At 46.7% G+C, this 14,862-nt stretch overlaps 1 protein-coding gene and 1 long non-coding RNA gene across 3 annotated transcripts in view; one reads left to right on the forward strand and one right to left on the reverse strand.

The window, feature by feature from the left end:
* The window catches only part of B3GALT5 (beta-1,3-galactosyltransferase 5), a 106,021-nt gene that overhangs the window by 47,824 nt on the left and 43,335 nt on the right, over positions 1 to 14,862 (forward strand). The window contains exon 2 of one of the 2 annotated variants that reach the window (XM_012501773.2): positions 816 to 947. The gene's annotated coding sequence lies outside the window, so the exon portion shown is untranslated. Of the gene's footprint in view, positions 1 to 815; positions 948 to 8,576; positions 8,795 to 14,862 lie in introns of those variants that run through there. The other variant, XM_012501772.2, reaches the window with a different exon arrangement.
* LOC101176864 lies at positions 1,517 to 8,551 on the reverse strand. Its single transcript, XR_001114554.2, has 3 exons — positions 8,020 to 8,551; positions 5,307 to 5,389; positions 1,517 to 2,070 (listed from the first exon to the last, which is right to left on the reverse strand). It is a non-coding gene; the product is annotated as an uncharacterized LOC101176864 (long non-coding RNA).

Raw genomic sequence — 14,862 nt, forward strand, 5'->3', positions numbered from 1 at the left:
TTTATTTTTTAATTAATTAATTAATTAATTTTTGAGATGGAGTCTCACTCTTTAGCTCAGGCCGGATTGCAGTGGCGCTGCTTGGCTCACTGCAAGCTCTGCCTCCCAGGTTCACACCATTCTCCTGCCTCAGCCTCCCAAGTAGCTGGGACTACGGGCGCCCGCCACCGCGTCCGGCTAATTTTTTGTATTTTTAGTAGAGACGGGGTTTCACCATGTTAGCCAGGATGGTCTCGATCTCCTAACCTCGTGATCCACCCGCCTCGCCCTCCCAAAGTGCTGGGATTACAGGTGTGAGCCACCGTGCCCGGCCAACATCACAGTGTTATTAATTCATCAAGCATTGCTGGCACTTTTTACTTTATTTTAGAGATCCGAAAATGCTTCTGGGCTGGACACTCATATAGCAGAGTGAGCGAGAGGTCCTGGGGGGAATTTGGAAGTCTGAGTCCTGGTTCCCAGTCCGCCACTTCCTAGTGATGAGCTCCTGGGTCACTACCGAATGACCAGCGCTAACGTGCACTGAGGGCCTACTAGGTGTTGAGCAAAGTTCAAAGCACCTTTCCTCCATCTCCACTGTGGACACGGGACAGTGAGGTGACAAGAGGTGCTCAGTCACCAACGAACCTCAATTTCATCTGTGAAATAATAACACCTCCCACTCATCCCACCCAGTGGGATTATCAGAAGCTTGAATGACATTGAGTGTCTAGAAAGTACTTTGAAAGCTGCAGCATTCTGGTGGATGAAAGTAGGAGGTCCTCAAATTTTCACTTAAAAGCTTCTGGTTGACGCGTGATTTCTCCCCTTTGCAGGAAGCTGACAAGAAGCATGTTGCTGAGTGATCCTGGGTTCCCATCCTCCGCGCCCGTGCATCTACGCGTGGGCCCAGCCAGCAAGGAGAAGTCTAACAGGCAGGAGGAGGGGAGACGCAAGAAGCCCCCGCAGTAAGTCACAAGAAGCTGCCTGCACTCTGACTTTCTCTGGCTTTCTCAGCATTTTGTATAGGGTTCCCTTGACTGATGTAGGGGTTAGAACTGGAAGGAAAGGTCCCTCTCCTCCCATCTGGAGGTGTTGAAGCAGCACTGGGCAGAGCCCAGGGTGGTACCTCTGGGGCTACGGCAGGACAGGGGTGTTCAGTGGGCTGGAAGCCCCCGTCCCTAACAAAACATCTCTGACATGATTTAAGACATTGGAGGTCCACACACATTTCATTTGAAAAAGGAGTTTCTAACTCTTAAAAAGACAGAAAATCACCAATGAAGTCCAGCCCTTAGTGAGATTCAACTGACCTGTCCTCTGCACTCCATCACATTTTAATTTTTTTTAATTTTTTTTTTTTGGAGACAGGGTCTCGCTCAGTTGTCCAGGCTGGAGGGCAGTGGCATGATCATAGCTGATTGCAGCCTTGATCTCCTGGGCTCAGATGATCTCATCTCAGCCTCCCGAGTACCTGGGACCACAGGTGTGTGCCACCAATTAGGTGTGCGGCTAATTTTATTACTTTTATTTTTTAATATATACGAGGTCTCGTTGTGTTGTTCAGGCTGGTCTCGAACTCCTGAGCTCAAGGAATCTTCCCGCCTTGGCCTCTGAAAGCACTAGGGTTGCAGGCACGAGACATCATTACATTTTATGGAGGTTCTGTTTGCTTCTGCACCTTGGTCTAATCCTATGGTCAGTTATCACCAAGTTGGTCTCTCTTATGCCACTGTATGTTCCTGAAGGAGAAACAGTTTATTTTTCCTTGTGCCCCACCTCAAAGGATGATCAACATATTAAGCCGACACTCCAGAATGTATAGGCTTCCAATCAATGCGCTGTCTTGCAAATGGTCCCAGAACTACCCTCTCTTCAATATACCTCTTTTGACAGAGCTCAGTGTACAGGAAAATCTTCTCAAATGCAGAAAAGTCTTTGACTGTGAATTTAATTTTCTGTGCATCAAAAAATCATTTAGCACTAGGAAGACAGCCTCTCTGACAGGAACGGTGTGTGCCTCTAAAGAACGGGTTCCTTGAGAGGGTAGGGCATGATTCTGAAGGCTTCCTAACATGAAAAGCTGCTATGCTGGTTGAAAAAAAATCAGTTCTGTTATTTCAGAATTCTACTTTCTGCTTCCTTCCCAATCATACAAGCTACACGACATTTAACTCTGTGTACTAGGCAGTTCTGCAAAGGAACAGGCAGTCCTTGGGTCTGGGTTGAAAACAAGAGCTTAAGTCCAGTCTTTCCAAGCACTGGTTAGCTGCACGCAACATGGCACGTCCACGGATGCTGCATTCTGAAGAAGTCAGGATCACTAGCAACAGATAGAAAGAGACCCTGGGTGTGATGGCTCATGCCGGTAATCCCAGCACTTTGGGAGGGATCGCCCAAGTCCAGGAGTTTGAGACCAGTTTGGACAACACAGAAAGACCCCTGTCTATATAAAAAAAAATTTAAAAAGACCACGCTGGGCCACATAGTGAGACTCTGTTTCTACAAAAGAGATCCCGCTCTCCCGTTTTTTTTTTTTGAGACACAGTCTCACTCTGTCACCCAGGCTGGAGTGCAGTGGCACGATCTTGGCTCACTGCAACCTCCACCTCCCAGATTCAAGTGATTCTCCTGCCTCAGCCTCCCAGGTAGCTGGAATTACAGGCATGCACCACCACACCCGGCTAGTTTTTATATGTTTAGTAGAAACGGAATTTCACCATGTTGGTCAGGCTGGTCTTGAACTCCTGGCCTCAAGTGATTCACCTGCCTCAGCCTCCCAAACTGCTGGGATTACAGGGGCTAGCCACTGTGCCTGTCCTTTTTTTTTTTTTTTTTTTAAAGGGTCTGTGTCTTAGTATGTTTTCCAGGCTGCTCTGGAACTCTTGGTCTCAAGCGATTCTCCTGCCTCAGCCTCCCAAGTAGCTAGGATTACAGGTGCACACCACCTAGCCTAGTTTATCCCAAATTTTTAAATAGAAATTTTTATTCCCTTCTCTGGAAGAAACATGAAAAGGACCAAAGCAAAGTGGTTTTCACTTGTTTGTTTGCATTTTGGAAGTGAGATTGCCTTAAAGATCCTCTTTCCCAATATTACTATAAATTAAACTAACTTTAAAGTGACCAACTTTCCTACAAAGCTTATTGCACTATCTAAAGGCCTTGTGGTCTAAAAGCAAAAAATCAAATCATATGTTTTAAAGATGAATGGTGCCGTTGTTATTATGTGGATGTTCACTATGTTTAGGCTCTGTGTTGAGTTTTACTCAGTCACTCATTTAAAAAATTTATTTGTTAATGCATCACTTCGTTTATTCACTTAACACCTGTCTTGAGTGCCTGCTACATCTCAGGAACTGTGATAGGCATTGGTGGAAACAGAAGTCAGTGAGATACATGAAGGAGCCTAGTAGTAAAGACAGAAATTAAGACAAGCAAACACAAAAATGCCTGAGAATTCGCCGGGCCCTGTGGCTCATACCTGTAATCACAGCACTTTGGGAGGCCGAGGTGGGTGGATCATTTGAGGTCAGGAGTTCGAGACCAGCCTGGCCAACATGATAAAACCCCAACTTTACTAAAAATACAAAAATTAGCCGGGCGTGGTGGTGGGTGCCTGTAATCCCAGTTACTCCGGAGGCTGAGGCAGGAGAATCGCTTGAACCTGGGAGGCGGAGGTTGCAGTGAGCCAAGATCGCACCACTGCACTCACTCCAGCCTGGGTGACAGAGCAAGACTCAGTCTCAAAAAAAAAAAAAGCCTGAGAATTGTTGTGTTACCAAAAAGAAAGCACAGAGTGCCACAGGAGTCCTCCGGCGTTTGGCTGCACCATCTTTCTATAAGCTTTACAACAATGCTGTTATCATGCAGATGGGGAAACTGAGGGTGGAGGTTACTTATGGAACAAGAGTTTGCAAAACCAAGTTGACCAAACTCTGCATGTTCTTATCACTCCATCTCCTCCTTGGCTTGGAACTTCCATGCTGAAGCTTCCAGATGGACCTTTATTTTAGAGACCTTAAGAACTGGCTTAGGTTTATATGCTCCAGAGCTCACTAGAAATGTCAGGGAAGGCACAGCCGTGGGGAAGGGGGTGCATTGTGCCAAGAATTTCACATAAGAAGCCAGCTCAACAGTGAACGGTGGTGATCATTTTTCAAGTGTTCTTGGTTTTTCACGTGTCATAAAATTGCATTATTCAGGAATAATCCCAAAATCAAATTAAAAACTTCTATGAAAATATGAAATGGAAAGCTTACTGATGTATGCTTATAAACTGGTTACTATACTTTCTCTGTGGCCTCAGGGCTGGAGGGCTGTGTTTTTTCAGAGGTGACCAGGGACCATCCAAACACAGCCTCCTTCCGCACTTCTCTTAACCAGCGTAGACTCTTCTGGTCCCATTCAGAGAGTGAATTCTTTCATTTTCTGGGAAGGTGTGGTCCCACCTACTTATAGCAATGAGGGGCCACCTTCATCCTAACCCATAGGGTGCAACTGGCCACAGCCTCGCCTATCCGTATAATGCACAATTGTCATGTTATAACCACGTGGGCCACCCTGGCTTGGGCCCTGTTTCCTCAGCCCCCTGGGAGGGGTGGTGGTCATAATCATGTTCTGTAATCCCAATGAAGGCTCCCACCCAGTTGAGGAAAAGTCAGCCTGTTTGTTGGGGCAAGATTAGCCCACATGGGCAGGGTATCCCCTCAATGAGGCAGTGGTGCGGCTCCCAGGGGCCCCAGGACAGCAGCCACACTGCCGGTACACACCTCAGACTCCAGGCAGCAGCTGCTACCTCCAGGGTTCAGCTCCCAGTTCCCCGGCCCACTCTGTTCTCACCCTTCACTTTGCTCCAAGAGAAAGCTTTGTTTCATGCTCCAGAAAACTGCTGTGGGCCTGGAAAGCCTTCCAGGCAGAGGCATTCTAATTAGTATTGTGACTTCTCTGGGAAAATCATTTTCCAGGCCTCAAAGAACCTCTGATGATTCTCTAACTTTTCATGAGGGTCACTGGGACATCTCAGCCATGAAGCTCATTCCACTTAGGTTTTTGAATCAGAAATGCGGGAATTTTCCGCTGGTAGTGGCTGGAGCTTCCTTGAGATGAGTGAAGAGCAAGTGAACTCTCCCGCCTCCCACCATCCCCAGCCTGGATCAGGAGGGGAGAAGGAACTTGCTTGCACATTTTGCAACCAAACCCCATGGTAGAAAAGGGCCCTCGTGGTGGGTCTTAAGATAGATGAAAGGAAAAAAAAAAAAAAGAGTCCTCGCTTGCTCCATTTCCCCAGCCACTGCCCATGGATGCCATCAGTTGATCCCTCCACTTACTTATTCAAGTATTGCTCCAGCATTCCCTGTGTGCCAGGCAGAGTCCTCTGCTGGGGTGCAGTGGTGCACCTTGAAGTCCCGTTCTGGCAGGGGAGACAGAGCATGGACAAATGAACAAGTGGACCCCGAAATGTCAGGTAGCAATGCTGAGTCAGAAGGATCAAAAGCAGAGGACTGAGTTGTGTGAGGGCGTGTGCACTAAACAGGGCATCAGGGAAGGGGAAGTGGTCTCTGAGCAGAGATCTGGCGAAGTCCAGGACAGTCCCATGAATATCCGTGAGAGGCTTGGTCCAGGCAGAGGGCAGGGAAGGAGCAGGTCTTGAAATGACATGGGCCTGGCCTGTGGAAGGAGCACCTGAAGGCTGGCATGGAGGGAGGGACTGGCCGCAGGGAAATTTGACCAGTGGCTCCTTCGTGCGGTGCAGGACTGGCAGCAGGGGACTTTGACCAGCAGCTCCATCATGGGGCACGATCTTCTAATCTCTGATAAGTGGCCGTTTTCCGTGGAGCTGTCATGAATAAATGTTTTCTGTAGCTATTTGTGGAGCACTGGGTCCTGCTCCTTTCTACGAGAGCAGCTGTTCCTAATTGGGTGTGACTTTGCTCCCCATGGGATATTTGGCAAGTTTGGAGACGTTGTCACAACTTGTGTGTGTGTGCAGCGGTGCGCATCCAGTGGATAGAGGCCAAGGGTCCTGCTAAGCATACCACAGTGCACAGGCCAGTCTCACAACAAGGAATTATCCAACCCAAAATGTCAAGTGTGCTGAGGTTAAGAACCCTGAAACCAAACAGGAGTGTCAGTGAGCACGGGGAAGCTTGCACGTTTTGACTGACAGTCACTGGTACCAGGCTCTGGAGGGCCTTGTGGGGTGATGGAAGGCATATGGGGAAGAGGTGCTTGGCCTCTGCAAATCCTTCTCCCATGGGAGAGAAGTTTGCATGGCTCACAGGTGAGACCCATCCCCACAGTGCTGGGGACAGAGCAGACTACTGCCTGGGCCACTGCCTCGGCCTCTCATACAGTTTAGCAAAGACCAATGTCAGAGGCTGAGACCATGAGCTCTGGCCTAGGATGGATGGATAGATGCTTTCACTTTCTTGACAGGTATCTCCAAGACCCAAGGCCATGGCTAGCCCATCTCACAGTGGTGCTCACTGGGCTAAGCAATTGGCACACACTGACTTGCGATCTGCCCTCTGCTACAGCCTATTTTCTACATGGTAGTGCTGAGCCGTGAGCAGGCACATTCCTGGTGCAGGGTGTTTGCCTTTGCTGTGATCTGATCTGCCTGGAATGCTTCCTCCTCATTTCTGCCCTTCCACCATGGGGGTCTCAGCTGGAACACTGTCCCCATGCAGAGGCCCTTTACCCCTCCAGTTAGTTTCCCTCATCCTTGTTTTTATACCACTTACTAGCCTAATTGAAAACAAGCTACTCAAATGAAGAAGTCATTGTAGTATAATTAAATTACTCTGGTCTTGGAAACAAAAAATGGAGGACTCTCCTCCCCAGGACAATTTCAGGGAAGAAGCTTCCGGCTCCACCACCAGCACCCAAAGCTGAAATTCTACTTAAACGATTCCCTGATTTTTATACTTGGAGCGCAATAAATGTATTTTAACTGTTTACATTTAACATATAAATGTAATTTATATGTCGGTATTGACATACATCCAGGCTTGGCTTCTGTGGCCCCTGCTGAGACTGGCCCCCTGCCCCTCAGAGCACAGCTCTAAGTCTCAGTCTCCCAGCGCCCTTTCTCTGGGTCCTGCGCCCTCCTCCCCCACCACCTTTATTAAAAAAACACCTGCCCCATGTTATAGTCCCTCAGGTGCCGGCTCAATTGAGGTGTCCGTGGCTGGACAGAGGTCTGATGTGCGTCTTGGTGCAGGAGGTGCTGGATGGGAAGGGATGAAAAGGTGGGAAGGGAGTGGGGGGAACAGCAACCGGGGACTGGGAGGGAGAGGGCAGGGGGCACCCTGGAGGGCAGACAGGCTCACCTCCTGTCCCCTCTGGGCTGGTACCCGCCCCACTTGATGCTGCCTGAGGCGGCATCCTGTCTGGCCCTGCTCAGCTGTGAGTGTGCCAGGCCCGTATGGTTACCCCAGGAAACGGGAGCTGCACAAAGCCACGTGCAGAATCGCGTGGGAGTTTAATAATCCCGGCTGGTGATTGCTGCCCCACGGCTGCGTTCCTCCCCATCAGACCCCTCATAGGCTTCCCTTCCACCCGACGCTCAAGCTTCCGAGGCCTGTCCGTTCTCTGAAGCAATTCTACACATTTTAGGCTCTGGACTCCATGTTCCTAATTTGTTTTTGGAGGGGGGGGGGTCTCTCCCCACTTCCCTGTTAGCTCACGTCATCTTTGTGCAAGAAGGATCACATGTCAGCCGTGGGGAAGAAAGGGCTGGCACTGCTCTGAAGCTGCTGAAGTTATGACATTAAGGAAAATAAGCCAGCTTCATTGGGCTTGGGGTAGGCGCCTGAACACTGGGACTTTTAAGAGCTTCCCAGAAGATTTTACTGCAGCCAGGGTTGAAGATCACTGAATTGAATGATATGTTCTCAACCCCTTAAAAAATGTATATTTGTCTACATAAATATATGTCTATTTTTCCTGCCAGAGAAAGGTGGGGTCCCACTGGATTCAGCTCCTGCGACCCCTCCCCCACCCCCGCGCTATGGCTGTGGCACATCAGTATTCATTCACCTGGGGGCCGCCTGTGGCTGTGTGACCCAGGACAGGCCCCCTGACTTCTCTGTGCCAGGGTCGTCTCATCCGTGAAATGGGAATCGTCAAGGCATCTACTTCACTGGGTCGTCACTGCGCAGCCCCATAGCGCCCCACGCCTTGCATGACTGGCTCATTCCTCATAATCAGGCCTTTTGCTGTGAAGGTAGCATCTCTTTTTAAAAAGATCTGGTTGTGGTTGGGGGGGGGGCAGTGTTCCTTCTGGGGGCATCTGGGGTTTGAGAAGCGCAGGACCCCGCAGCCTTCCCTCTCCTGTGAGTGTTTTCAAAGTTAACTTTGGGACGGTTCTCCCGGAGGGCCGGACAGAAACTCAAAGAACCGGCCTCAGGGGATCTGAGCAAATTCCACCGTCGTCAATTCCTGGTGCTCCGTGAAAGATGCTCTTTCCCTCGGGGCTTCGGAGCCGGAGCATTTGTAGACAGTTCCTGCCTCTTCCCCCCGGCTGCCGGCCTCGGGGTCCCGCCGCCTCTCGGAGCCGCCCCCGCGTCCCCCAGCCCGCGCTGCCCTGCGCGGCCGGCCGGCCTCCTCACCTATCAGATTTCCTGTGCGCATCGCCGCGCGCTCCTCCCACCTCCTAAATGCGGGGCGGAGCGGGGCGGAAAACCATCCTCGGCCTGGACCCAGCGCCTCCGGGGACTGGCCGCGCGCCCCCTGCGTCCGCGGGCCGGGATGCGGCTCTGAGCCCCAGGCGGCTTCCAGCCCGGCTGGGCCTGCCGGGGCTGCCCCGCGCACGGTAAGGCCCGGGGCTGGGGCGCGCGGCGCGGGGAGCGCTGGCCGGGAGCGGGGGGCCGGGTCCTGCGGCGCGCGGGGGCGTGGGTGCCGGGCGCAGGGGACCGCGGCGCGGCCGTGCACTGCAGGCGTGCTCTTCTGTTTTCCTTCGTTCCTTTTAAATGAAGGGAAAGAAAATTGTTACAGACCAAATGTCATCAAACTTGGTGTGAAAACATATTCATTTATAAAGTCTTATCGCTACTCACGCCACGCACCGAGGAAGTTGTGTTCCTGGGTGGGCACGGTGCGGACACAAGACTTAGGGAATCAGCACTGGATGGAAACACCACACAATTAAAAAGAATGGCCTAATCTTAAGCAACAACAACAAAACAAACTCTGAAGCACCCTGCGGCAGGCAGCTTCTGCATCGTGGGGGTTGTGGAAGGGGCTGATAGGCAGGATCGTGAGAAAGACAGCTTTTCATTAAGAGATGACACCAGGGGTTTTGACTTTGGGAGGACCAGAAGGGAGTCTGTAGGTCATTGCTAAATACAGTGAGGTACCTTAAGACTCAGTAATGAACATTATTTTAAAAACAATATCTGTACCAGGTGTGTGTGTGTGTGTGTGAGTGCGTGTGTTTGTGCGTATGTGTGTGCATGTGCACGTGTGCTCTCACATACACCGCACCGTAGGTTTCCTTCGTGGTTTTGTTTCATTTTTTGTTTAGGTTTCTGACTCTTCAGGGATAAATACAGCTTCCAAATAATAGCAACTGAATCTGCAATAATCAGATGTTGGAAAATTATTTTTCACTGGTCCTTTATGTTAGCATAGCAAACTTAAGTCTTTGTTATGTGTGGCCACCTATTGTAAATATTAACATTACTTCTCATCTCCACATCTTCCTCATTTACTATTTTTGTCTTTTTCAAAGAGATGGAGATGGAGGAGGAGTAGAATTTAATGAAGATACAGATCTGGGGAAGTGTCATGTTTCGTTGGGTGCCTGGGGTGGGCAGTGGCTGCTGTTGAGAGTATTTTACAGACGTAGGAAGTCCTTAGAGGGGCATTTCTGGGTAAATGCATGCTGATTCTGCCCATCTTTACATGTACCTTTTGTGGTGTTTCCTCTTTAAAACAGGTGCATGTAATATGCAAATTTGGTTTCAAAGGGAGAATTTTATGTCTTTTAAGGAATGATTGCATGTGTATTAAGTCTTGTTTCCTATCTCCTTTCATTTTTTCCTTCTCTTTTAAAGTCAGTTCGTCTGAAGTAGTTTCTTTGTTAGGTAAATTTAATAATAATAAAAATCTGACGTGTTCAGGAAGGAGCTCAGTGTGAGGCCCATGGACATTACCTCCTGGAAATGCAAATCGGAAAGATGTTTCACTCTGCTGTCACCTCAGAAGATTGACAAGGACAAGGTTGTCTTTGCAAAGCTTCTTCCAGACAAGGGCATCCCTTCTTTTGTAGGATTTCTAAGTAGGTACTTTGAATAAACAAGGGCCACCTTTAATAGTTGGTTTTGTGAGATTCTGCATACCTCACCATGGCCAAACTTCTCCACACGGATGGTAACCTTCATCCATTCAGCAGAGGACACGAGGGTGTAGCCCTCCCTCCTCTGTCCCTGGACAGCTACAGATTCAGGCCAGTTCAGACGGGTCCAAGAAGAGTTTCAGGGTCTCCATCTTGTCCTTCCTGAGCATGGAACTGAGCCCAGTACTGGCATCCCAGGGGATGCCCCCCATGCATGCTTGTCCATTTAACTGGGTGTCTGATCAGATTTCTGCTTGGTTTTCTGCCAGGCCTAGAGCCTGATCCAGAATCCTGGTTACAGTGACTTTGAAAAGCTGCCTGGGCTTTATCAGCTTTTCTCCCCGCGTGACCGGGATACTGATGAGGATGGAGTCCCTCCTTGGACCTGACAGACGTCTATCTCCCTGACTATAACAGCCTTGTTCCTGGGCCCCTCCCAAGCTTCGTGGCCCTGGATAAACCCAGGTTTGCAGCCTGTTTTCATTGCTCTTCTGTTGACCTTTCTCCTTCTACTCCTTACTTTCCTCTGCTGCCCCTTCCTGCTCCCAGGTAAGTCCTTGGACTTGGTGAGGGCTCCCCTATTCCTTGTTAATTCCAGTTTCTTCTCTTTTGCCTTGGCCTGAGGGTAGGGTTCCATCAAGCTTTGTGGCTGACCTCTTCCGAGTTTTGATGACACTTCTTTGCCCGTGGAAGGAGGGAGTTAACTGACCCTGTGTCTGAAGATGAAAGGTGAAGGGGTGGGTAAGATGATTTATAGAGATTTTGAGAACTAACATGGCCTTCAGTTGAAAACCAGAATTAGGAGCTCTGAGTATCGTGCAGGTGCAGTGAGATTCATTTGAAAAACGAAACAACTGGAATTTTTATATCTAATTTTGAACATCATCCCCACATCCTCAATAGAAGACATTGGAGCCAGAAGTCGTTTGGGACCAAGTTGGGTAAATAAAGTGGCTGATCATTCATTCACACGTTGAATAAATATTCTTGCAGAGATAAATAGCTCAGGCTCTGCAGCCAGATGACTGGGTTCAAATCCCAGCTTTGACAGGTACTTGTTATATGACCTTGGGCAAGTTACTTAATTTCTGTATGCCTCAGTTTCGTTAATTGAAATCGAAGAGAATAATAGTACTTATTTCATAGGGGTGGTTGTGAGGATTACATGGTTCTGTGTATAATAAAGAACAATAGAACGGTGCCAGGTATATACATGCTACTTAAGTTATAGCTATTGTTGTTATTATGACTTCTTGTTGTGTGCCAAGCACTTTACCATGCTGAGTAATAATTGTTTTGGATCAAGAATGAGGTACGGAAAGAAGGAAACAAAACTAGTTGTTTCTTATTGAATTTTAAAAAATAATATGATTTGAAAAGTAACTCCCAAAAAGTTGTGAGAAGAATTGTGAGCAACAGCAGAATTATTTTTATAAGATGACTAACATCAGGGGAACAATATTTCGTTTGTTATTTAAATTTTGGTCCCTGTCTTTTTGTTTAAGCTGTAGACACAGGCGGGAGCATTGCTTGAGTCCAGAAGTTTGAGACCAGCCTGGACAACATAGCAAGACCCCGTCTCTGAAAATGAAAGAGCTCTGATTCTTTATAATTATTGGAAACCATTCCTCAGTGTTCCTATTCACATTTGCAGTGCTCTCTCTCTTTTTCTTTTTCTTTTTTTTGAGACGGAGTCTTGCTCTGTCGCCCAGGCTGGAGTGCAGTGGCGTGATCTCGGCTCACTGCAAGCTCCGCCTCCCGGGTTCACACCATTCTCCTGCCTCAGCCTCCCGCGTAGCTGGGACTACAGGCGCCCGCCACCACCTCTCTCTCTTTTTCTTACTGTTTCTAATTTATTCATTTTTCCATAGAGGTGTTTTGGTGATCACTGTGCTTCCTAAACTCTGCAAGTTCCCTTTTTAATCTCATTCCGTCTCCTTGTCATCGCTTGTGGCTCTGTTTTGTTGATTTCCTGTTCTTAGTTTCTTGTAGCAACAAATCATTTACTGTGAAAACTTTTAATCCACTGCTGGGAGTATATTTTCTTCCAGACTGTGGCTTCTTCACTTGTCTTTTGCACATTTCCTTTTGTTTCATTTCCTCCTTCCTTTCTGTAGTATTTTTGCATATTTGCTCTGCCATTTCTTTATTTGTCAAGCATATTTAACAAGGGCAGGTTCAGCTGAACTTTGAGAGAACAATTTTTTGAACTGTCCTCGATTGCTTCTCTGCTATGGGAACATCTTTTCCTTCCCAGGGCTTCCTTTGGTGTCCTGGAGATGCGGTTGATCAGCTTTTCTGTGGCCTGAGGATAGGAAGGAGCAGAAGCAGTGGGAATGATGGATAATAATGATTGGTGGATTTAGTCTCTATTCATTTTGATTAAATTTACTAAAATTTATAGTTTTATTAAAAGTTGCTCTCAGGACACACTCAGGTTTTGGATTGCCCTCAAATTCAGGATGTAACTTGGAGGCATTACATTTTTTATTTTTCAAATTTTGAAGTATTTCAAACATGCAGAAGTGAAATAATAATAGAAAAAGCATGTGTGAGTCCACATCCCAGCTCTATTGTGTCCTAACACTTGGCCATACTTGCTTAGATTTAGAAGACAATATGAAAGCATCGTTGAAGCTCCCTCTGTCCCCTCCCTAGTTCTCCCCATCTCCTTTCATCCCTTCTCACTATCCTGAATTATTACTGTCTTTTCCGTGTGTGTTTCCACATCACTTCTATGTATAAATCTGTGGTTAATTATGGTATTGAGTTCAATATTTCAAGCTCTCTAAAATGGTTTCGTATGGTCCTACTGCAGCTCTTTTTGATTCATTGTTTTCAATATTTATCCATGTTGAGACATAGCTTGTATTAGTCCATTTTCACAGTGCTATAAAGAACTTCCAGAGATTGGGTAATTTATAAAGGAAAGAGGTTTAATTGATTCACAGTTCTGCATGTCTGGGGAGGCCTCAGGAAACTTACAATCATGGTGGAAGGGGAGGCAGGCACATCTTACATGGCCTGAGAGAGCAAGTGAGAGAGCATGTGAGCGTGTGGGAAAAACTACCATTTATAAAACCATCAGATCTCATGAGAATTCACTCACTATCAGGAGAACAGCATGGGGGAACTGCCTTTTAATCCAATCACTTCCCTCCCTGGACACTTGAGGATTACAACCGGAGATGAGATTTGGGTGGGGACACAGAGCTAAACCATATCATAGCTGTAGTTCAAGCTTGTCCAACCTGCAGCCCAGGATGGCTTTGAATGTGGCCCAACACAAATTCATAAACTTTTTAAAAACATTATGGGAATTTTTTTTAAAGCTCATCAGCTATCATTAGTGTTAGTGTAGTTTATGTGTGGCCCAAGACAATTCTTCTTCTAATTTTGGCCCAGGGAAGCCAGAAGATTGGACACCTCTGTGGGTGGAGTTCATTCATTTTCATTGCTATATAAAACGGTAGGCTGAGGTGGGAGGATCTCTTGAGCCCAAGAGTTTGATACCAGCCTGGGCAACATAGCGAATCCTCATCTCTATCAAAAAAAAAAATAGAAAATAAAAAATTAGCCAAGCGTGTTGGCATGCACCTGTAGTCCTAGATACTTGGGAGGCTGAGATGGGAGGATTGCTTGGGCCCAGGAGTTTGGAGATGCAGTGAGCCATGATCACTCCAACGTACTCCAGCATGGGCAACAGAGCAAGACCTCGTCTCTTAAAAAATATTATATTGTAGGATTGTACTATGATTGGCTCAGCTATTGTTTTGTTAATGGATGTTTAGATGATTTTCATTTTTCATATAAAATGCTATAATAAACATTCTTATACATATCTCCTTTGCATACATGTTAGAGTGTACTTTAGAGTACATACCTAGAAAAGATGCATTGGGTGAAAAAGCATCTTTCCTAGATACTGAAGAATGTTTTCCAAGGGATTTGTACCAATTTTTTCTCCTACATACTATAACTCAGTTCCTGTTTTTCCACAGCTTTCCCAACCCTTAGAATTATTGGATTTTTAAATTTTTGTTATTGTCATGAGTATGAAATAGAATCTCAGTGTTTTAAGGTGCATTTTCCTGATTCTAGTAAAACTAATCATCTGTTTGTATATTATGTATCTCAGCCATTTGGATTTCCTCTTCTGTGAATGGCCTGTTCATATATTTTGATCATTTTTCATTTGGAATGTCTTTTTCTTATAGATCTATAGAAGCTCATTTAGAAATTCTAGATCCTACATTTTAGTAATATACATTGCAAATATCTACTCCATCTGTGGCTGATATTTTTACATTTTATTGAACAATAGGTTTTCATTTTTAATTTGGTGAAATTTACCAAGTTTTTTTTTTATGGTTTGTGCTTTCTCTTAAGAAGAAGCTTTTTGTCTTATGAAATTCTTCCCCACTCTAAGGCTATAAAGATTGTCTCATATACTGTATTTTTTGCTAACAGGCTTCAAGTTTTGCTTTTTCACATTTAGGTTTTTAATCCTCCTTGGATTTATTTTTGATATGTTGTGAGTTAGG

This window comes from Nomascus leucogenys, chromosome 25, assembly GCF_006542625.1.
Source record: "Nomascus leucogenys isolate Asia chromosome 25, Asia_NLE_v1, whole genome shotgun sequence".
Classification (NCBI taxonomy): domain Eukaryota; kingdom Metazoa; phylum Chordata; class Mammalia; order Primates; family Hylobatidae; genus Nomascus; species Nomascus leucogenys.